Raw genomic sequence first — 23,141 nt, 5'->3', positions numbered from 1 at the left:
ACTCCTCCCTCCATTGTTCTTTCTCAGCTATACCTTCTTGAATGTCCTAACTCTTGATCCAACCCTTTGCTATGGCATCCTTCTCTTCAGTTGTTTGCATGTTGCTTTGCCTCTTGAGCTCTCTCACAGATTTTGCACTTTGCATTCCACTTCTACCCTCGGAGTAGAGTCTTCACCTTGACTCTTCCTCTAGCTTCTCTGGTCTTAATCTGCAATTCCTTTTAACTCCTTGTAACTCCTTTCTCCCAAAGGACTCATTTTGCAGATAGCAGCAAAAGCAAACCGAAGTGCACCTTAGAAGCCATTGGACAATGATTTTCCACAGTATGAGATCCCATAGCAGTGCTAAGAGGGATCCAACAAAGACCTTGTCTGATTACAGGAGTCAGCCTAGCATGATGTCTTTTTTTATTTGCCAAAAATTAGTAACTCCCTAGGCCAGTTAAAATCATCCCGCAAGGTTCAAATCAGCATGAGCTCTGCCTTGCAGAACTGCAGCAGCACTGCAGACCTCAGAAAGGAGTTTGGCTGAGGCTTAGCACTTCATCATGTTCACTTCTTGCTTCTCTGAAAGTTCTTCAGAATTTGGTTTCGGCAAGAACCAAAGAAGCAGCAGTCGTGACTAAAACAAACGTTTTGTTCTGATAATAAAGTTACCAAAAAAAGTTAGTCTTTTGGTAGGGTTATAATTGCAGAGTGGCTGTCAAATGTAGGGAATGCTGCTCTGCACGTCTACAGTGCAGTAACTGTTCCTGAAAGGATCTTTCATATGTCACAGCATTTCTGTTCCTTCAAGGAGTGCTTTCAGTTCCTCCCTTGATCACAAGTTCTCTGACAGGACTGCATTGGGGAAAAAAATGTTGTTTGTGAGCTCTTTTCATGCTCACAATCACTAGGTTTCTATTTTGTGAAAAACACTGGCTGCAAAGACAAGACTTACATATTCACCCAGTTTATACACAGGAAATTTAAGGTAGGGAAGCACATGGTGTAGTGAACAGTGTATGGGATTCACAGGGAGGAGATGCAGGTGCTCTTCCACTTCTGCAGACAACCTGCAAAGATGTGAGACTTACAGGTCAGTGATCCAGCTACCTAAGCTGAAAAAACATTGTATGCATCAATTTACTTCATCACGATGAAATCTGCAAATATAAAGAAGGGTTGTGTTGTTTTGTAGTAGCAAATGGTCTTCCTTCTCTTGCCATGGGAACAGAATCTCTGAAGGCAGTTTGCTCTCAGAGTCCTCTGCTTTTTGAGAGCAATAGGATGTGATTTGTTCCAAAGCAAAGTGCTTTCTGAAGAGGCTGTTACATGCTTTCCAGATGGGCTCTGCATTATCTCTCTGTACTGTTGGGGTACACTTACAAAGCTCTGCCAGCAACAGGAAGTTGCTAATGTGCTCAATCGCATGGTTTAAAATGCCTTAAGGTGAACTGCCAGATTTTCAAACAGAGGTTTTTCTGTTTAGCATGCCAGATATTTCTTAAAGAAAACATACTCTATTTTCTCTTGTCTGTAATACCAGTCAGTTGCCCTTTTGGCGTGGAAATGATGTTCTAGTCACAGTGCAGACTAAGAGAAAACAGGTTTTGCTTTTCTCCCTGGAAGGGGTACTAAGTAAAACAAATAAACAGCTGGTTAAATTACATCCTCATAGTGAACGCACTTTATGTTAAAAACTTTTGTTTGATGATACTGCTGTCAGCCTTCAGATAATTACATATAACAATGCCAGATGTTTTCACTGATGTTGTTTCCAAATGGAAGGTTGTCCTTGTACATGCCAACATGTCTTACACCACTGTCTAGACATGGCCAAAATTACTCTCAGCCTAGATTGACACTGTTGTGGAGACAGAGATAAATCCGTAATATGGATTTTCAACCCACTCAACACAGTGCGAAGAAATTTCTTTAACCTGAACTAAAAATGAGCCCAGACAATAGAAGCATATTGCCATCTTGGCCTAATACAAAGCACAGTTATTTTCACCTCCACATGTCAAAATGAAAAATGTGCAGCTTAAGTGATTATTTTCATATTGAAAATTTTAAAAAATGGTTCAACCGTGGAAAGAAACCCAGGATTTCTTTGTTCAGGAGGTGAGCAAAGCAGTTATCCGCTGGAAAGCACAGCCACCTGTGTGTGGAAAGCACAGCCACCTGTATATGGTTGGGCTTTGTGTCCTATTGGTTCCCATCTCCTCAGCAAAGCCACCATGCTAATGTGATGCTGTGGCCACACAGCCTGGGCTTTAGCACAGACCACAGCCGTTCAGAACAGACTGTAAACCTGGCTCAGGTCCCTTCAGGTGCACAGAAAGGTAAGACTTTTATGTACTTTTCTTTTTAAATATGTGATACAGTACTGTCACCAGAGTTCACCTGTAATGCTGAACTTTATCAGAAAAATTACATAAAGTCCCTAAAAAGTCAAGAGTTGCTTTTATTAATGTTTGCTACATTTAGTCTAACACACAGGACATATTTGAACTAAAAATTTGGTTATGGGTTAATTTGTCTTGAATTGCCTTTGGGGTTTTTCCTTCCTCTGGTACTCTGTTGGTGTGTGCATATAAACACACAAATGTGTATAAACACTCAGGCAAAAGTTACATTTCTTACATAGCAAGGTGACCAGCAGAGCTGATACTGCAGACCAGACAGCATCATATGCTCAGGCTCAGGCTATAAATCTGTGAGCAGCATATGCTGCACTCATGTTATTGAGACACAGCACTGCCTGCTCTGCTGCTCATTCACTGGGTGACGCTGGAAAAAATCCCTCTCTGCCTCGTGGTAAAATGAAAGCAATACGTGTCTCTGGAGTCCCATTTACTGACTTCAGTGGGAGTTGTGCTTGACAAAGAGTTGAATAATTGTAGGTTTCATCCCTGTATCAGCCTGTATTAGATGACTTGGTGTTATTTTGAGTCAACAGCTGCTCAAAACAGCTCTTTTGAAACCTTGGAGTTTCCCTTTAAGATCTGATGAGATCAGTGTCATTCAGCAGCTCATTTTACTTCCTCAGCATTTTCTCACTTCCGCATTGTGCATATTGGCAGTCATGATCAGATTGTTTCAAAATAGCCCTTCTGAACACAGGAGAGTTCTGAGCACCCGGTCTGATCTCACACCAGCAGTGAGCCAGCAAAACATCACTACATCAACAGTTACTCTGGATTGCTGTTAGGGTACAAAGATTATTTAGGCTCATTTGCAAAAAGTATAACACAAACATTCTGCAAATGATTGAATTCTGTCACTTTTTAAAGACAAGAAAGCATGCTGTCAATAGAATGCAATTGGGTTAGCCAAACTCTGTCAGTCTCACCATCTAAAACCTAGAGAAGCTCTCATTGACCATGGAACTACACCAACAGTGTATTGAGCATACACCATAAAAACCCTAAGTCAGTCTAAGAAAGCTTCCCAAGGAATGATAGTTTTTGTTTTTCACCATGTCCGCTCTCACCAGTGAAGTAGTAGATGTTTGTCTATCACACAAAATTGCACTTTCACTTGTGCCAGAGCATACAGTGCAGGAGCTCAGTTCTTTGCTACTGCAGTTCTGCTCTCAATTTCAGAGGAGTTGTGCCTGCTTTACACCAGTCCAAAGAGAAGGGAATCAGACATTCCATCTTCAGGGCTTTTGTTTCAAAGATAAATGACTCTGTTTTGCAGCTTTCCCTGTGGCTTATTCCAGAGATCTGCTGCCAATTCAGACTGGCTCAGTGTCAAGACTTGACACACAGCAAAAACAGTTGAAAAATAGCAACGCTCCTTCTGATCGGCTAATTTGGAAGTTTTGTGCACTGGGAGCTGTAATGCTTGGGAAGGCAGCAGAGCCACAGCATTTTTAGGTACCTGTTTCTGTTAGAATGCTGTGCAGAAGTTTACTCTCTGTGTTTTGGACAGGAAGCAGATGACTCCAGAAGCTTAAACGCTGAAAGAAGGGGGAGGGAGGAAAGAACCAGCTCATTCCTATAGAACACATGCAAATGCAAATGTGGGGCCAAGCACAACACAGCAATGTGTCACTTTTGGACAGAAGATAAACTGAAGGTCAGCTAAAGCAGTGCTGCTAAGACAAACTGATGACATGCAATTAAAGTCTCTTTTGTAAAGAATGGTCTTGTTGCTGAGTTTGGTCCCCCTGCAAAGATTCACAATTGTTTTGTAACTTTTCACAACAAGAAAAACCTTTGTTTCCTGCCTTAGCTTAAAGGCATTGAAAGAAATAGGGCCAAATTCATTTCCTTTGAGACTTTTCTAGTGATCTGTCAGAAAGAAACATCTCTGTAAACACTTAACACGTTTCACCTTCATCAGTAATCAAGTCCGCACTGCTGAATAGAAAATCTTGAAAATGAAGCAGACACCATTTCCATGGGGAAATTTTTATTTTACATCAGGTGCAGAGTGGACAATCAGATTCACATCTTAGAGCAGTTTGCACATGGTATACTGTTTGGGAAAGAAGTTTTAAGTTAGAGCAACTACTGCATCAGAAATAACTCCTAGAACTACGTGTGGGAGGTAAAAGAGTTCAGCCACAGTCAGAAACACATCAGCTGTTCATGTCATGTAATGTGCATAACTTGTTAAAAAACTATTCAGGCCATGAACTTTAGCTTCAGTCTAACACCTGCTTCCAAACAAAATAATTTCCTAAGTTCTCTATGCAATTGTGAGTGGAAGCTTCACCCTGCAGAGTGAGTCCATATATGAAGTTATGTTTATTTTTTTTTCTTTGCTGTGGATGTTCAGAGCCTCTGACTAATCAAAAGGACAGTCTCCTGCTTCCCTACTCCTCCTGGAGCTGAAAAACAAACACAGTAACAGGAGTGAGACGTTTTTCATCTCCCATTGTCAAGGAATGGGTTATGGTGCTGTTACACACAGCATGCAGAATTTTATTCCACTGTCACCTCAGCTGTGAGAGATGCTAATTAATTCAGAAAGATTTTTTTTCTTTTCAAGATGTGTGTGAGCAAACCTAGCTGAAATGTCAGCTTCCACATTTCAAACCTGACAGTTAAAAAAAAAAAAAAAAAACAAAGGAAAGTTTCTGCTTGTTAGCTGCTGAGGTTTCCTTGAGGGATACATGGAAACCAATTCCACATGGGGTGTGTCCCCCCCACTTCTTTAAAAAACAGTCTCCTTTAGTACTGGGACTGCATTTCAAATCTTCTAACAACTGCCTAAAATAATCTTTTTGAGAAACTATTCAGCAAAGCACAGTGTGAAACTCCCACTGTGGATAAGGAATATGATAGGGTCCAAGGCTTGTTTTGACCATCTCAGCTGCCCATCACCTTGAAAATGGCATTGAAATCCTTCTCTTCAAGGGACATCTGGAATCAACTGTGGGACAGTGAGGAGCATGATTACAGAGCAGAAACTTAGCTCTGAGCCTAGCCTCAGCCAAATAATTTAGGATGCTCAAGTGTTCCCGAGGGATGGACAACATTTTTTCTGCATTCAGGACTCTAGCAGAGCAAAAATGTTACAACCAAAAGATGGTTAAATGTACTATACTGTGGTGACTTCTTTAGTGAGTGTTATGTAATCACTTCAGGAGTGACCTCTTTTCATTACTAAAAAAAAAAATAAAAAATCACAGAATCTTTTACCGTACATCCAAAGCCTTGATACTACTGCCTATCTGAACCTAACTGCTCTTAAAAGCAGAGTTTGTCCCTTCTGTGCTTTAAAATCTGATCCGAGGGCAAATGTCAGGTCATGTGAAAGAACTTAGCATTACACCACCAGCCTATTCCTCCCATTCTGAGATGCCCACAACTTCACTTCAGTGGTTCAAATGTACTTTAAGTGGGAACACTCTGTATTCAGTTGTTGTCAGAACAACTGTTGTTAAGACAGGGAGTCCCAACTCAATCCCAAAACATTGTGGTTTTTCTTTTTTTCAAGCAGAAGTGTCTTAACTTACCCAAGTTTGCACTTCTAGGATTCACTTCTTCAGCTTCTCTTCACTGTCATGTAAGAGGACTATTTAAAATTCCCCAGAAAACTCTCCCTTAATTATAAGATTTCCAGAGCTATTTTACATGAGCAGCTCACATGAGATTTGTGGTTTGCAGTGATAGAGTCAATGATACCGACCTGTGGAACCTCTCTAGCTTACATTCTTTAACTGACATAACAAAGGGTGTTTTTTTCCTCTGTAAAGCACAAAATCCTCCAGAAATTGAAGTGAAAGCTGCGTGAGATCATCTACTGCCAGAAAGAGAAGGCAGCATCAGTCACTCTAGATAACATAGCTGCCTGCCTTCTAATTAAAGGCCCATTCCCTGGGAGGCAGATACCTTTTATCTTGGACATGGAAATCATCTAGTAGTCTCCCTCCTGCATTACCTGAGGTGTGTGCAGACAACCATCAAGATTATTACAAGCCTTATAGGTAAAAAGTTCCAAGAGTGTCACATTAAGAAAAGACAAAACAGAGGCATAACAAATCATCGCTTTCTTACAAGACTGAAAGTAATGTGTGTTGCTATAGAAGTATCTATTTTATTTGGATTTTAGGTTCTGTACTTCAGAAGATCCTAAGGCAATTTCCAAACCACAGCCCTCATTCTGTGGAGGTTTAAGGTCAACCATGGACTTACTTGCTGGGGTTGGAAATAGACAATGTGTTTTGTTGCACATTTCCACCCACCTGTCTCTAAGCATCCATGATCCATGATCACCCATCCCTAAGCATCGTGGGAAGCTCCAGAGGAGAGCCATGAGCCTAGTACCCATTGACTTGTTGATGCAGGTTTGAATGTCACTCCTTCTATGTAAGATAAAACAAGCATAAAATCCCTGCTTACTGCTCCCTGGGCATCTGGGGAGGGTGAAAAACTCTCCTTCCCCACACAGCTGCACTGGTTAGACAGGCTCTGGCCTTGGTACTACACTTGTTGCTGATAAATGGTCTGTAGAAGGCAGTGGATTTCTTATGGAAGCAACATGTTCCTTTTTTCACTCAGAGTGATTCCAGTGACAAAGGGGACTGGCATGGGTTTTTGCTTCACCAGTTACACAAAGTCTTCATTGACTGCCTGCTGGGTGAGAGAAACTGATTTTGAGAGAAGCCTGAGGCACTGGGTAAAAAAATCTCCAAGGATTCTGTCAAATGCTGAACCCATTACTCAGCAACCGTGAAAAGAAACTCTTCTCAGATCCAGCAGCTGAGATATGCTGCAAAGTGACATCTTCTCTTTGGAGAAACAATATTGATATCCCAGCAGGGCAAGAAGTGCTACAGTGTCTGAACTGATGTGCATCCCTAGAGAGGGAAGAGCAGAATGGTCTGCTGCACTGCATTATAACAATTCACCTTTAAGAGACAACTCATACTTCTGTTGCACAGCAGCATTTCCAATTAGTACCTTTTCCTAGCCCCAAAATATTTTGCTGGGATGTGAGTAGCTAGGAGAGCTGCAATTCCCCAAACAACTGTTGTCCTGCTTTTGCACCTAGGGAAACTCCTGGTTGGAGTCTGTAAGCATATGAGGGTCAGTCAGCACAGTGCTGTCTGGAAAGCAGCAGCTGCTATGAATCATATCCTGGGAACTCCACAGAGAGGGTACAGATATGTGAGGACAGGGCAGCAGTCCCTTTCCAGCCCAGGACCTGGCTGTCTCATGTTCTAAACAAGCAAAAGAAACAGTATGTGGGAAAGTATTTTAATGGTTGTGCAAAAAACTTCTAGAAAACTGTAGTTATTAATAATTCACTGTCCAGATGGAAAAAATGTATTTTGCAAGTTTCCAGAGGTGTGTTTTCCTACCTAAGTGCTGTTAAGTATTTCCACAGAAAATCTGGTGATACTTTTAATAGGGAAAAAGAAAATTAGAGATCATGCCTCTAACACCTCACACTGGCTCACACTGGCCAGGAGGCCTGCTTGTACCACAGCATAACAGAACTAGTTTGAAGTGTGACTTGAGAACATAAAAAGAGGATGCAAGAGGTGTGAGGTAACCCTTCCCTTCCATTCCATATCCACAGGAGTGCTGTGTTTGAGTAGCACACTGCCCTTCAAAATGAGGCATGGACAAGGAGGATATCAATGAGGACCATCAGATGTCTGGAAACCACACAGCCTGTGAGTAAATATGAAGTGGGAGAAGTTGTTTAACCCAGAAAAGAGTCAGCTTATTAATGACAAAAAAAACAAATGGGAAGGGATCAGTCTGTGCAGCCACATTCCCTTTAACCAGGGCAGATATAGGGGTACATAAGTTATACCAAATGAAATTTAGGTTAAACATCATGGACAAATTTTGTAGCTGAAAGGACAGTTAAACATTGAATGAGTGGCTGGGGGAGATGGTGGTGTTTCCAGCACAATGAGGTTTACAGAACAGCCTAGACAAAAGGTGCTCAAGAGCAAGCATATTAGTTTCTGGTTATTCTCCAGGCAGTCCCTTTTCCCAGGGCTCTCCCACTTCTTCCCTGTGGATTTAACTACTTTGTCATCACCCCACCTATCCTAGCTACTCTCAGAGGGCCTGACAGGTTACATACCCTCTGCAATCCTTGGCAACTTGCTTGGGTTTGTAATTTACTGCTTCTGTGTAAGACTGGAACAAAACCTTGCATCCCTTACCATTGAAATATTACCTGTCCACTGATACTAGTTCACATAATAAAGGTGCAACCTGCTCCACTCCAGGTGGTTCACCTAGAATCTAGACCAGCAACACTACCAGGCCTACTTGCTGTTCTCCTACTCCCACCTTAATTGATCAGGCCAAGTGCAGACAGCATTTCACAAGGGCTGAAAACCAGACTTGAATCCTGGCTTGGCTGCCAGAGCCCGAGTACAGAGCCTTGCCCAAGGACAGCTTCCTCTTTGCTAAGTGAGTACTGCTGACAATCCATTGGTGTTTTCACTGTGTCTGTTCCTGCCCTGGAAGCTGCCCATTTTTTAGTGCTCTGTGGTCCAGCTGTGTCCGGTGCCTGATGACAGCCTTACGGACAGCTGCTACAAACACAGTGGGAAGCACAAAGGAAAAAAATGGGTGCACATTCCAACAGCTGCTTTCCAAGAAAGCCTTCTGGAGCTTAATGCACAGCAACCACTCTGTACCCAGCTAGAGACAGTCCTTTTTCAGCCACATTGCCTAACAAAACAAAAATCATCCCATCTCCATGCAGTCCAACTCTTTCCTAACAGCTGATACTGCAGCAAAACCCCCATCCCTCCCTGTTAGTAACACAAGGTGTAGCACTGTTGCTCAGCTTCTGGGGCCTCTGACCAAGGCTATCCCACCCATTCCAGGATGGGTGGGAAAGTAACCAATTGCAGTCATTTCTACTCACCAAGATAGAGATAGCCAGGTTAGCCATGATTCCTTACTGACGTGGCATTTCTGTTCACACTTCCATTCACACGCTGAGGATTATGGTAATTTTTAGCTACAGCTCATGCCAGTTCTGCCTGGCTCTGCCCCCAGAAGATTTGGGAGCTTGTCTTGAAGCTAGCTTTAGTGATGCATTATCAGTGACTGACCATTCAGATAGCCCAGTCCCACAGGGTTGTTTTGCTTCCTGTAGCCTCTCACTTGTTATTTTTTTCTCCTGAAGGTCCCATGTCCCAGGAGCTCTAGACCTCGAGGAAAATCTATTTAAGTTGTCCCTGTAATCAGGTGTACAATAGTGTATAATCTTTAAGGCAGACACCACACTCCTCATGCAAAGAAAGCACTTGCATTTACAGTGCGAAGCCTGCAAGACAAGTTTTCCTTTAACCTACCGCCTGATAAGTAGAGAGCTTTAACACGGCTGTCAGAATTCCCTGAAGCAAAGGCTATAAAGAAGTGGGATTTGGCAAGAGCTGCTGTCATCTGCAAGGCTGCCTCTTTGATCCTCCTTACACTTGTGTAATCATGCCAACATCTCTGCAAAACAGAGCAACAGAGCTGTTGCACAAAGGTGATCTCCTTTCACTTGCTTTTTTCCTCTGATGTAATTTTTGCTTGGTGACTCTTATTTTTATACAGTAAGAAAAGTCCTCCTTCTCCACAGTCTCTACTTTTGTATTGCAGTATTACCCATGTTACAGGTATTTCCTTGATTTTTCACTATATTTTCAGTACCATGTTATATTGCACAACAAGTGAAAAGTAGTTAATGAAGTCAAGTAGGAAACCTTGTCCTGAGGAGTCACCCATTGCCAAGAGCTGACTTGGCTATGCCAAGAGCTGTGGCAAAACTCCAGGCAGTCTCTTCCACAGGCTTGCACTTATGTGCTGCCAGTACATTCATGTACCTTTCAGAACACTGTAATTGAAGACATTGGTCATGCAGCATTTATAAAAATTCAGTGTTTATAGTCTGGACCTCTTCTGATTTCTGAACTCTGAAGGTAGGCATCAGCCACATTTCTGAACCTTTTTGCCATGTTCTTCTTAACATGCTAACTGTGATTTTATTATCAGTGAATTAACACAGAAAGTTAATCAAGAGAAAAGACACAAGCACGGGAGGTTTAAAACACTTGAAGTCAAAGTCTTCCCTAATTCTTGTAACAAAAAGTTTTATGTACCTCATTAGAGTACATCCACTACATTAATCATTCAATATTCATTGAAGTATGTAAAGATTAACAGTATAAAAGTACATGTGGAATACAGAAACAGAAATTACTGTTTTACTTGAGACCCTTTTGTACATCAGATGAAAGCCAAGGGAGATAAAAATATATGTACAACTAGCATGCAAGCTTTTGCTTCCAATTACAATCAAACTACCAAATCCTTTTGCTACTTATGCTTCACTAGACTGTTTCTGTTTCTGAAAGGAACAAACCATGTCCCAGCTGCTGAGCTATACTTATCTAGAAAGCAGGAAATCAGAGCTTTCCAACATGTGCCTTTACAGTTAACATCCACCACAAAATTAGTACTTTCTTTAAGAACATGTGTTTTTAAGTGGGAGCATCTTTGGAACCTTTGAGTAGGTATTTTTAGAATCAAAACCAAAATAGAATTTGGACACTCAAAGCACTGTCTTTATTCTGTGTTTGTGTAGCAGCCAGTACAACAGGTCTTGGTTGATAACCGGAGTTCCTGTAAACTGACACAGTGTTTGTCTTCTAAAGAAAGCCAACTCCTGCACTGTCATGTACTACTGTGGGAATTATGTCCTTCAGAGGATCCTGCATTTTACATGACTCTGGATTATGTTCCTTCTAGAAGCAAACAGAACCATTTCATTTACCAGTACTTTAAATACAGGTGCCATTTAGAAAAGACCCAGTTTTGGACTCCCTTTCCCTTGGGACCTGCAACACAACTCAGTGTTTCGATGCAGCAGTTGCTGGGATATTCCTGAACAGAATTGGAACATGGAAGCAAGTCCAGTGTTCGTTGTAAACATGGCGTGAATTCATTGAACCAAGGTCCAAAAGTTATCAGTTTGCATTTGACCTTAAATATTGGGCTTCCATGAGTGTGTGTGTTTAACAGGTTTGTCCCCTGCTGGTGTATCTTATTCTTTGTGCAGTCATTTATACCAGCTCTCAGGGATGCGAAGATTTATCCGGATCAGTGGTAACATCTGACATGCACTCACTTAACCCTTCTGTCCTACATATTCATCAGTCTTTTTCCTTCTCTTGTTCTCTATTTACATCTAAGATGACATTTCAGACAAGAGAGCGAAAGAAAAGATCATTATTCTCTGCAGCACAAGGGCCAGATTTTTTGTTGCTTTCCACCATGCCAGGCAAAGTCATTTGGTTTCACTGCAGCTGACGTGGAGCACAGAAGAGCCCAAGTGGTTTGTGCCCCTCTTTGAGCCAGCTAAAATGACAGCAGAAGGTGAGGTGGAAGGTCAGGTGTGTTGCCCATAGTCTGTAGCCTAAACAAATGCCATCAGTTGGGCTGCATCACATACGTGTGCCCTCTGAATGCGAAAAACTCAGTAAGCACACAGAAACTTGCTCAGGACAGCTGAGTTGTAGGAGACAGTTTTCCCTCAGCCGTTTACAGAAAGGGACACAGCGTTAAGTTGTTCTGCTTGGTTCAGCAGCATTAGTAGGCTTGGTCACTACCCAAGAGCTCATCTCCCTTGCAATCAACAAGAAAGTTCCTTGAATGCCAGAACAACTAACTGTTGCTGGTTTTTGCCCAGGCAGTGCCCAGTATTGTCTTTGGATCCAAATACAGTTATAGCAAAGTAACTGAAGTGATAAATCAGGTAAAATCTACAGCAGATTGACATTGTTCAGTAACAATCATGTTGATTGTTACTGAACTGCATTGCAGCAAACAGGAAAATAGCAAGCAGAGCTGCTCTGCTTTCACCCCACACTGCAGGTAAAGAAGAGCACAAGCCATATTTGACTAATAGGAATCTCTACAGCAAAATTTAAAACTTAGTGTAATTATATTTTTGGGATGCTCTTCACAGTAGTGTTGTGATGCCAGAGGGAGGCAAAGAGAAATTTTCCATTTATTTTTGAAAGGCTGAGAAACCTCCACCAATATTAAGGGTGAGATTTGAAGAATATAGACTTTGTATGCAGTGCTCCCCAGTGATGCCTGACACCCCAGAAGGGAATCCTAAGACTTAGACAGGACCAGTTAAATTGCTTCTCCTGACAAAGCTTGTCTAAAACTCCTTTTCCAGTTTTCTGATCTGTGTTTTCATGTAATGATAATTTGTAAGCTGTGGGTATTCTGCTTCACTGAAGAAACAAACAAAAAGCTTTCTGCTGCAAAACAGTTTAATAAAGCAATTGGGAGGGAGAACTCAGGCCTCATCTCTTCTCTGCAGAATGCAGCCTTGCTTCCAATTGTTTTCATTCTGAGCCATTTCAACACTACTAAGTACCTTGTTTTTGACCTATTATGGGAGGATAATACGCATGAACTGTGCACTCAACATATTTCACCATTTTAATGAGCTGATTCACATTGTTATCAACAGCATATTTCTTGTTTTAATACCTTGATCCTGACAGTCTGAAGCATGTCTTTAATAGCCCAGAAACAGTCCTACTGTGAGGGGAATGAGGCAGTGCTAAGCAAGCCTAAAATATAAAAGCCTGTTTCAGCTCACCAGTACCCATGTGCCTTGTGCCAGTGGAACACTGCGAGCTGAGTGACACACAGGGCTTGGTTTCAGACAGGCAGCAGAGCTGGGAAGGCAGAAATCTTCCAGGCATAACTCCCATTAACCTCGGTACCCGTTTCCAAAGGGAGCTGTCGTTTCCCTCTTGGTAAGTTTTCATCTGGGTTGTTGCTGACAAGCCATCGAAGCGTCCAGCCGTCCCTACTCACATAACCAGTTGTACGATCACTGGGGAGAGGACAGGAGCTAGACCTGAGAAGGCTTTTGGCCTCCTGCTGTGCTTAGATTATGATTTAATGCTAAAACGTTGGCATGGCAACCAAATGCTTGGCAACAAAATGTTACTGCCAAGGAACGGGTCCAGAAAAGGGCCAAGCAAAAGTGCTGCCCATCTCTTCCACGGGCAGATCTGTGCTCTGCATACCCCTCTTGTCAGCGCTTCTGTAGGAGCCAGGATTACAGCAGAAGAAGGTGTTATTAATAAGCTAGGCAGGGCTGCAATAAGAGAATAGCAAATTTCTCCAAAACACTTGAAATGGACCCTGGCATCTCATTCAGGCTCCTTTTCTCCGTCCACCAATCAGCACATGTTGCCAGGAGACATTCTTGCTTCACACGAGGACTCGCCACTGGCTTCCATTGTGCTCTCTCTCTATGTCCCCCTCCTCCCCTGTCCTGCTCTTGCTCTCTGCAATGACAGAAGCCTGGCACTGCTCCGTTTCTCAGTTCTGACACAATTACTTCTTTTAATTTGGAAGTTCTCAAAAGCTTTTTGGTTTTTCTACAGTGATCAACTGAGCAAAATCCCCAACCCGCACAACTCCAGGCTTGCAACACGCAAGCTGGAAAAGGGATGCAAGTGCTTTAAAGGGTAGGGCTGATCTAACAGGGGATTAGTGAAGTATGCTGTGAAGACCACTCGTTTGCTGCCTGAGTACTGTGGCTGCATCTCCTGAAGTCCAAGGTATTAAGTTCAGGTGCCTGGTTAGGGTACACAAGTTCCATTTAGCCTCACTTGTGCTGGGAACTTTGTATAGTCCATTAAAGCATGCCCTTGGCTATTTAAATATTCTCAGACTTTCGTTTGATCATATAGGGCCTCAGAAACCTCTCTTGCCTTTGGATATTGGCAAGCTTAGTCCCATGCACATCAGAAAATAAGCCATTTGTTCCTCAGCCTTCCTGAGGCACTTCCTTTATACCCCTAAGGAAACCTTTTGGATATAGACTTGATACGGGCCAATACAGCGTCACCTTCCCAAGTCTGCTGGTGCCAGTTCCAATCTCTTACTTCAGAGAGCTGGGCTGCTAAGCAGATAAGTGAAGTTAAAGGCTAATCAGTTCCAGAGTTGGTTTGCCAAATACTGTGAGCCAAGGATCAGTTTATGCTGCCATTTGGCATCATCTTCCATGGTCAGAACAAACTGAAAGGTGGCAGCCAAGGTGGAGACTGCTGTTGTGACAGTGACCTCAGCACTGAAAGGCTCCAAGACAACAGTGTGGCCAGGGCATAACTAGAGAACATAGTACTTCAGCTTCCTCAAGGATCTTGGAAAGCAGACAGAAAATGAGCAGGGATTTTAATGCACTGTTTGCAGGGACTTAATGACACAGCCTATCCGTGTGCCTGTGGGGAGGGTAGTTCCTTTACCTGTTATTCTCAGTGCTGTATCCAGACTGAAGCATCATCCTGTTTTTACCTGGATGAGAAATCCTTCACTGCAAGTAAATTAAACTGAGTGTCCAATCTCCATCACTCCAATACTTCTTTTTCAAATTGCAGCATTGCTTTTCTCTGTCCGACACTTCACCATCCCACCCCTTTTCCCTCCCTAAAGTCAGAGATTTCCAGAAGCTCTTAAACAGACACGCTCTTCCTCTCCATGTCATTTAATGCAGAGAAACTGACACAAAGAAAATAACTTTAATTAAGTGGACAGGCTAATTAGACTAATTTATTTCATTTCACCAGAATTTCGCTGTTCTGTTTCCAATTCACTCTGGCACCATGGGACACATTCCCCTCATTCTTCTCTCCCATCACTAGGAGCAGTGACAAATGAGTTACATCTTGTTACTCTTCTGAGACTCCACAGTTGAAAAGGACATTCAAAAATAAAGCATCAACCTCACTGTTTCCAGCTTTCATAGTCTGAACAGAGGAGCTGTATTGTGATCCAAGAGCACAAGAGTAGATTGTCTATTAGCAATCCCAGCTTCGTGCCTTATTAGCTGAAGATAAATGGTTGAGATGTTCTCTTGAACAAAATGGAAGGGGAATTTCAGACTACTCAGGCAGCATAGTGAGTCTTCAGGGTGACAGGTGATACAGGGCAGCTGACCACTGTTGAGGTGCACATAAAAGTGTGTGGGGAGCACCAGGCTGCTCATTTCACTCTCTCTCACCATGCAGTCCTAATGACCATGCTAGTCACCAAATCAGCTGTGCTTATAAGCCTCACTTATGGCTGTTTTGTTTGTAGACCTCCTGAGGTAATTGTAGCTTGTCCTAATTAATGTGAACTTACTTTCCAACTCTGCTTTTAGGAACATGTGGAACGACATACAGAAATCTTTCAGACACACCAGGGACAGGCCATAGGCCTGGCATAGACAAACTGCAGGTCCTCTGGTGCATGGAAGGGTTATGTTTGCCTATTACTGCCTGCCCATCCCTCTCCTTTTGTCTTTGATTAAAGATACAAGCCACACACTGACCAGCACGTGGACAGCCAGCAAAGTAAGTGCAAGGAGGTTCACAAGCACACACACATACAGCTGAGGCTTTGTTTCAGTCCTGTTTACTCGCAGGGTGAACAGTTGAGCATTGTTTCTGTGTGACAAATTGTAACTGTCCAGCTAGGAGAGATCTAGTTCCAGCTGGTTAGAGCTGCTTGCATGTCTTACCTCCTCCCCCTCCCTCTCCAATAACTCACGAATCCATCTTACCCTGGGACAAAAAGAACAAGTACAAGCTACTTGTTGGATTGCTTCCCACTTTGAATTGACACTGACCTCATCAGTGTCACTACTTCGACTGCCAGCAGCGGTAAGATCCTTATGAAGCATGGCTGGAAAGGTGAACTCACGCTTGACAGGTGTCCCAAAGACATTAGGGTCCTGCACTTGTGTTGTGATTAGGAGTGAAGAGAGACCCTTTCATAGTCCCCACCAAGTGCCCTCAGCTTGTCAGGCACTGGAGAACAGTGGACACTTGATAGTTTTGGTGCACAGCCACAGGAATCTCAGAGCTATTGACTACTTAATTACTTTATTGCTTTGTGTAGAACCTGATGCAGCAGGGACTGATTGTCTGCTGCGCAACAACAAACGTCATGTACAACTCTTGATCCCAGCCTCAGAAAATGAGTATTGGAGCTCTCTATTGTCAAAACAAAGCCACCCATTTTCTGTTAGGGGGACAGAGAAAAGCAAGGCCAGAATGCCATGAAGTGCTGGATTTACATCCTCTTTCCATCAATTAAATTACATTACCTTTTTCAAGACAACTTACTACTTTAGAAGTAGGCATTGAGGCTCTAGCACAGCAGAAGAAACAGCTGTCTCCATGACTGTCATCTCAAATCTTCACAGAGCAGGGGTGGCAGAATCAGATTGGTGCTAAATGACATAAGGTGTGTAACAGATCTGCAAAGAGAACCCAATGGTTCTAGAAATATAGAACCAAACTGAAATTCCTGGCTTAGTGAGGCCTAAAGTCTTACTCCTAAAGACATCAGTATCTAATGAACTCCATACAAACAGGTGCTTGCTAGCTTCACTGTTCAGTCAGAAAGGTGGATTCAGAAACTTTAAAATCCATTTCCCAAATAATCCTACTTATGTTGCATTTTAAAACTGGTTTCTATTTAATTTTTTCCCTTCTGTAATTAAAAGCCAGTGTTCTTTACCTAGTGCTGAAATGCCTCCAAATAAACACACACACACACAGACACAGGAAAGTCTTTCAGAGCATAATTTAAAGCTAAACTTGCCCCATCATCCAGAACCCTGACCTTTGACTCCTGACCAAACAGTAGGCCTAGAAACTGAGTGCACAGTTCATGTGTATATAATTTGTGCTTATAGATGTAGTTAAAGAAATGCAATTTAAGTACTTTAAAATGTGTCACAAAATTCAAATGTAATAAGCTGAGCATAAGCCCCAAAGTTCTGTATTTGTTAATCCCACCATCAGTACACAAACGAAGGCTGAGTGCAGTGTTAATATTTCTGCTATATTGCATTTAATGTGCTACTTTAAGCTTCTTTGCATGCCAGCCTTTTGTGCGAGGATGGAGAGCTGCATGACCCCAGCACTGATTTCCCGTTTAGAAGGGGAAATTGTTCTTGTGGGCCCTGTGAAGGAAGGCATGCTCAGCTTTAGTACCATAAGGCCATCTCATACCAACAGATCTCATGACTGCCCCTCTCACTTGTTCCTCTAGTTACTAAGAATGCTGTAGATAAACTTTACTTTATCTGAAGGGAGGAAGTTGCTGCCGGATGCAGAGTCAGGAAAGACGGCAGCCTATTGCACACAGCAGTAGCTTTAGAGGAACTGTCGTTTTCCCATGCAGATGGGAAAGCAAGACTGTTAACCACCTGTGTGCCATGCCACTCATTCAACCTGTACCACTCCATGCAGTATGTATGCGCTATACATACTGCAAGGTGTACATACTGCTTTTTCCCTTACAATTTAAAGGGGGAAATAAACTATTGAAGCTCTTTGGTAACCTGAGCTGACAGAAATAAAAGTCTTGAAATTAGAGGGTGTGAGGCAGGGACTCTGTACCTTGTACTGCAACAGGAATCAAGTCTTTCTCTCTGCTCTCAACTCCCTATATAACCATAACCGGTTGGGCTTAGTGATTAGGCAAGAACACAATGCCGAGGAGAACTGATAGCTGCCAGTCCAGTTCAGCTGCCAGGGGTCAAGGCAGCTGGAGAAAGCACTGTATGCTCAGGAGTTGATCACTAAGTTGTTTTAAGAGTCACTCGGTCTATCTTTGGGGGGCACTTGGAAGATTAGGCTGATCTGAAAGAATGCACACAACCAGGACGTTCACTTTTCAGATGTTCTCTGCTCAGTCATCCTTTTTTTTTGCTCAAGTAGGAAGTCTGAGGGCAAGTGATAGCACCTCCTATATCAGGCTGCCAAGCCCTCAATATTTCTTAAAATTTAATTTTTGACAGATGGCTATCCTTCTGTGGTAGTAAAGTTCAGAATGCCTGTCTCTAGGCTCAGATTAAAAGTGGCAACATCTCCAAGCTACCAAGACAGACAGAATCTCCTCACTTCAGCTGCTAAGCAGATAATTTAGGGGGAATAAAAAAAAAAAAAGAATAAAGCCGTCAAACTTTCTAGTGGTTATGTCCCCATTAAATACTTCTGTCTGGGAGGACTGAAACAAGCAAACAGATGCAAGGACATGTGCCTCCCAAAGCCCAAAACCAACTCTTCCTGTACTGAAAATTAAAGAGGACTTTGCTGTATTCCAGCGTAGTATGACGCAGGCAGGCAGCCCCAGAGCTGGCTCTTCTGTAGGAACTGAAGCAAGTGGTTCAGGATCTTGTTTACAGAGAGCAGCTACTTGAGTTTGGAGATAGTGACATTGAACCTCAGAAGCTGGGAGGACTTGAAATATCCCCAAGGATGCAATACGTGTGTATCCCAAGTCTTGGTTCCTTCTGCTTGTGTCTGCTGCTTTATGGGGGAGTTACAGTTCATAGTTTACAATGTTACTTTAATTTTTTATCGCTCTAGGATTAAAGTCCTCCAGGACTTGGCTCACCTTAAGGAACCAAGGCCTGTCGACTTAGTCTTTACACAACCAACAATTTACCACTTGGCCAGCCTCTCAGAGGCCTTATATCTGCATATCCTGATAAGATAAGGATACATCAAAGGTGTGATTAACTCTCCAATTGCCTCTCTGGGCTCCTTTAGCTTTGTCCCTGAAGCATTGTTACTTTGAAGTGCAAGTCATTTGCTCCCCACTTACATAAGCCCTTCAGGGAACTCTCTACCTTGTGTTAAGTGCAGTCCGGCTGTCCCTCTGCCAAAGAAAAGTTACAGCAAAGCCTTACCTGGAGCCTGGAGGGAACAGCATGCCATAATCTCTTCTGAGCATGAGCAGCCACCCTGCTCTGAGGTACAAGTCACCCATAGCTGGGGTGTCACCTCACTCGTCTCTTGGTGCAGTGCTCCCCCAACAGAGTTCTTCTCTGGAAAATAGCATTATTTTTAATTACTTAGAACAGATCTGAACTTAATCACATTACTGAGGCCCCCAAGTGCAATATACCTGTATAACTGGTAGTGCCAACTACTCTCATTCCTGGAGCTCTTGTCTCTCAGGACAAAATCATTATCTTTCATCCCTTCATAACAGTTTGTTGGATGTCCCAAGTGCTGTTGTTACTGGGTGCTGGGTGCCATTGTTACAGATTGCTAGGTGCAGGGTGCTTGGGCTAAAGAACAGGCAGCTGTAGCCAAATTTACTTGATTCCCCCCCAGGAGCTGGGGCTCCATTCCATAGGTGGCCACCTCTCTTGAGCCATAGAGTCCATCAGAGCAGCAAAGTTTCTTTGTAACTGTGATACAGTCTCCCCTTCTAAGGTCTTGATATGCTTTCTGGACAGGACATGGCTAAACAAAAAGACCAGCACAACCTCAGTGGCAGTGCCATGATCACACAGGTTAGCAGGTTATGTCTCATCCAGTGGTGTTTTAACTTATTCTAAAAGCAAATCCACCCAGTTACGCATGGGTGAATGATGTTTCATGCTTTCTGAACTCAGAGTCTCTCTGTACATCTGCAGTAAGAGACACAAACATATGCTTCTCTCATTGAGTCCTCTTCATAAGGATACATTTCCCATATCAAATCAAATATCTGGGAGAAATGGCTTGACAATGAAATCTTAAAATCTGCTGAAAGCCAGAGAAAAATTTTATTTTTATCCTTTGAAACCACCTTGATATTCAACCATGCAGAGAATTCAGTGTTTGGGAGGGCTATTTTTGGGTGACAGAGGGGGAGTTGCATTTCCCTCCATGCACTGAGCACATGGACACCAGGGGTGCAAAAAGCAAGATCCATTCCAGAAAGGGAAGGGAAAGGAGGGGGCAGTGAGAAGCATGGAGACCAACCACGTAGGCAAAACAGGAAGCTCTGTCTGAAGAGGAAATGCTTCAATGCTGTCTTAAAAACATTTTGCTATGAAACTCCATGCAGCTATAGAGAGGTGAAAGAAAAGCAGTTTTCTGCAGATTCAGCAGTCTGAAGCTCATGTCCTGCCACACACAGGCTGTTGTCCCTTTCCCCAAAGAGGGGCCGCGGCTTGTGCTGCCCCTGTATGAGCAGCTGGAGAGAAGAGCCAGCCTCCCGAGAAGCAGTTTGAACACACACACTTCCATTTTGTGTGTGCAGGCTGCACGTGTCATTTCACGTGGTTTCTAGAAGTAGGTGAGGCATGCTCATAATCCTTCAGTGGCATGTGCCCTTCCTCTTTGGAAGCAGCTTGTCCAGTGACCAGAGCAGGTACATCCCATAGCATCATTCCCAGTCTGTGTTCGGCTGTCAGGATCCCATGCAGGGGAAAGTGGTTCAGCAGCAGCTTTAAAAGCCTCAGGGACGCCTCATTTCAGCAGCAGAGTAGTTTCCCTAGGACTCTCAGAAAGAGTCTTCTGGTGTATAGGTTTTAAGAGAAAATGGATTAACAGGATCACAGTGAACCTGTCTGAACATTCCCATTTAGAAATAAAGTACCATTCATCTGCCTTACCTTATTTTAGTGCCTGTGTAAGTAGAGAGGAAGCAGACTCCTTTTTAAGGACTAGGAAATGAAAAGTCTGAGCAATAAGAAAAAGCCCAAAGTGGCAAGTGTCTAGAGATAAGAGCAATCCTTGCATATCAGGCTGTGATGTCAGATAAGTCACAGATATAACTAATGCCTTGCATGGTCACAACCACACTGCTCCTTTCTTCTGTGAATTATAATCATTACAGGCATTTATGCTTTCAGACACAGCCTTTCTCCAAGCAGTCAAGGGTACTCCCCATGAATGAATGATAGGATGAGAATCAATGAGCACTGTTCTTCCTAATTCAGACATCTCAAAAAATAATTGAAACCTCATGGACCTCAGTTGTAACTTCCCATTTAGTTTGTTAAGTGCCAGGACACCACTTGCACAAAAGCAAGTCAGCCTCTTAAAGCCAATTTAGATAATCCCATGATCCATGGGACAACAAACAGGCAGAATTTCCAAGTACAGGGCCATCTTTATGTAGTCAACACCTCTGATGTTGAAAGACTCTTTGTGTCATGCAACCAGCATCATCTCTGAGTTTTCTCAGAAGCCAGTGTAAAGAGGCTCACTCCAGCCTCCGTTCTACAGCAGGTAAAGCTCTCTTGCCTACTGTGCAGGGCTCCTCCAGCACAGAGGGCAGCTGTTGTAAGGCTCACACAAGCCCAGACATCACACACACACACACTCACACACACATGCATGAACTACCCAACCAGCTTTTGTTGCTCTGGGGCTTCAGTAATTTGCTGAGTAGTCTTCTTTTTCTTTCTAATAATGGTGAAAGGCAGTTTTCAGTTCGCTGTCAGTGGTGATCTCAAAATGACAGGCCAGTGAAACATTGCATAGACCACAAAAGAGTGTTTTCCTTGGCAGCACGCCCAACTCTGTCATATTAATGCCCAGCCAACAGCTATTGTCCTTGACAAGTGACTCTGCACTGGCAGAACAGGATCCACTGCAAAAGTTCTTCCCATGTGCTACGCCGCTGGTGTCTTCTGAGACTTTAGGAAGGCTGAAATATCTGCCAGTGCTGGAAAACTTACATCCCCTATACCCAGCTATTTGACAGAGCTCAGGGGCAGTGATTTGGTATTGGAGCAGAGAACCACTGCCCAGGAGAAGCTGGCTACAGAACGGCCCTAAATAGACCCAGAAAACACGTAGGCCAAACAAGACCCAGCAGGCTGGGGGAGGGCAGCAGTGAGGAAAGGGCATTCACACTGTACGAGGGTAGGCAGCCAAGTGAGCAGAGTAGGCAGTGCACAACTGGCTCCTTTAGCAGCTGCCTTAGGGCAGGGGGTAAAAAGCACTTTGAAGACTGCTAAAACCCCATGTTTTGCCAACACTGAAATATGTCCATGTTCTGCTTTTTTGATGCCCTCTCATTTGTGATGAAAGAAAGTGCAGGTTCCCAAATACAAGATCGAAATGTTTTCTTTTGGTGATGAACAAATCCTTCTTGTCACAGAAACCCTCCCACACAAAATTTTCCTTCCATTTATCTGTGACTTCCAATTAATAAATGTTTTGTTGTAAAGTTGTCAGCCCTCCTGAGTGGAGCAGGGCACTATCAGACTGCTTAAAAACTGACAGTAAGAATTTTCTTTTAAAAAAAGTAAATGAAAGAACATGATGAGAGTCACAGAAAACTTCCCCCATGTAAGAACAGATCTGAAGGGAGATTCTGAGGAGCCAGTGAGATCAAAGAGCATAGCACTGGCATGCTGGGCTCTTCACCATCAGATACCTCATAGCTTCTGCCCAGGGTCTGCATGTCAACAAGGCCTAGAGGAAGTCTGTACGCACTAATTTTCACCCAGGAACAGAACTACCTGAGTGTACCCAGCTTGTGTTTAAGAGAGATGACTTTCCACAACAAAAGTGACCTTGGTTATGGCTGCTGCCAGTCAACACACTAAGCTGCTGAGCCCAAAAAAGTGGTGCACCAAACCAGTGTGGTGCCGTGGTGTAGAGAACCCCACTCACCCTTGGGGGGCCCTGTAGGCAATTCCTGGGATGGGAAGGTGTTCCCATGCTCAAGCAGATATTCATGTACCATACTACTAAGCAAGAATGTGGTAAGCTTTAGATCATGACACGTTCTAGTCAGATAAATGCAGGAGCTAAAAGTACACCCATCCATACGATGCCAGCTGCTTCTGAGGGGAGAGATATCTGAGTGTGAAAAGTCAAATGGTTCCAGTTTCCACTCATTTGTCCT

At 43.2% G+C, this 23,141-nt stretch overlaps 1 long non-coding RNA gene across 1 annotated transcript; it reads left to right on the top strand.

Annotated features, from left to right (window-relative positions):
- Window positions 1–6,597: 6,597 nt before the first annotated feature.
- Window positions 6,598–8,874, top strand: LOC146437862 (uncharacterized). Its single transcript, XR_014851572.1, has 3 exons — window positions 6,598–6,787; window positions 8,026–8,122; window positions 8,693–8,874. It is a non-coding gene; the product is annotated as an uncharacterized LOC146437862 (long non-coding RNA).
- The last annotated feature ends 14,267 nt before the right edge of the window (window positions 8,875–23,141 follow it).

This window comes from Lichenostomus cassidix, chromosome 4, assembly GCF_008360975.1.
Source record: "Lichenostomus cassidix isolate B80296 chromosome 4, HeHo_3.0, whole genome shotgun sequence".
Lineage (NCBI taxonomy): Eukaryota > Metazoa > Chordata > Aves > Passeriformes > Meliphagidae > Lichenostomus > Lichenostomus cassidix.
This window is presented reverse-complemented; position numbering and strand designations above follow the sequence as displayed.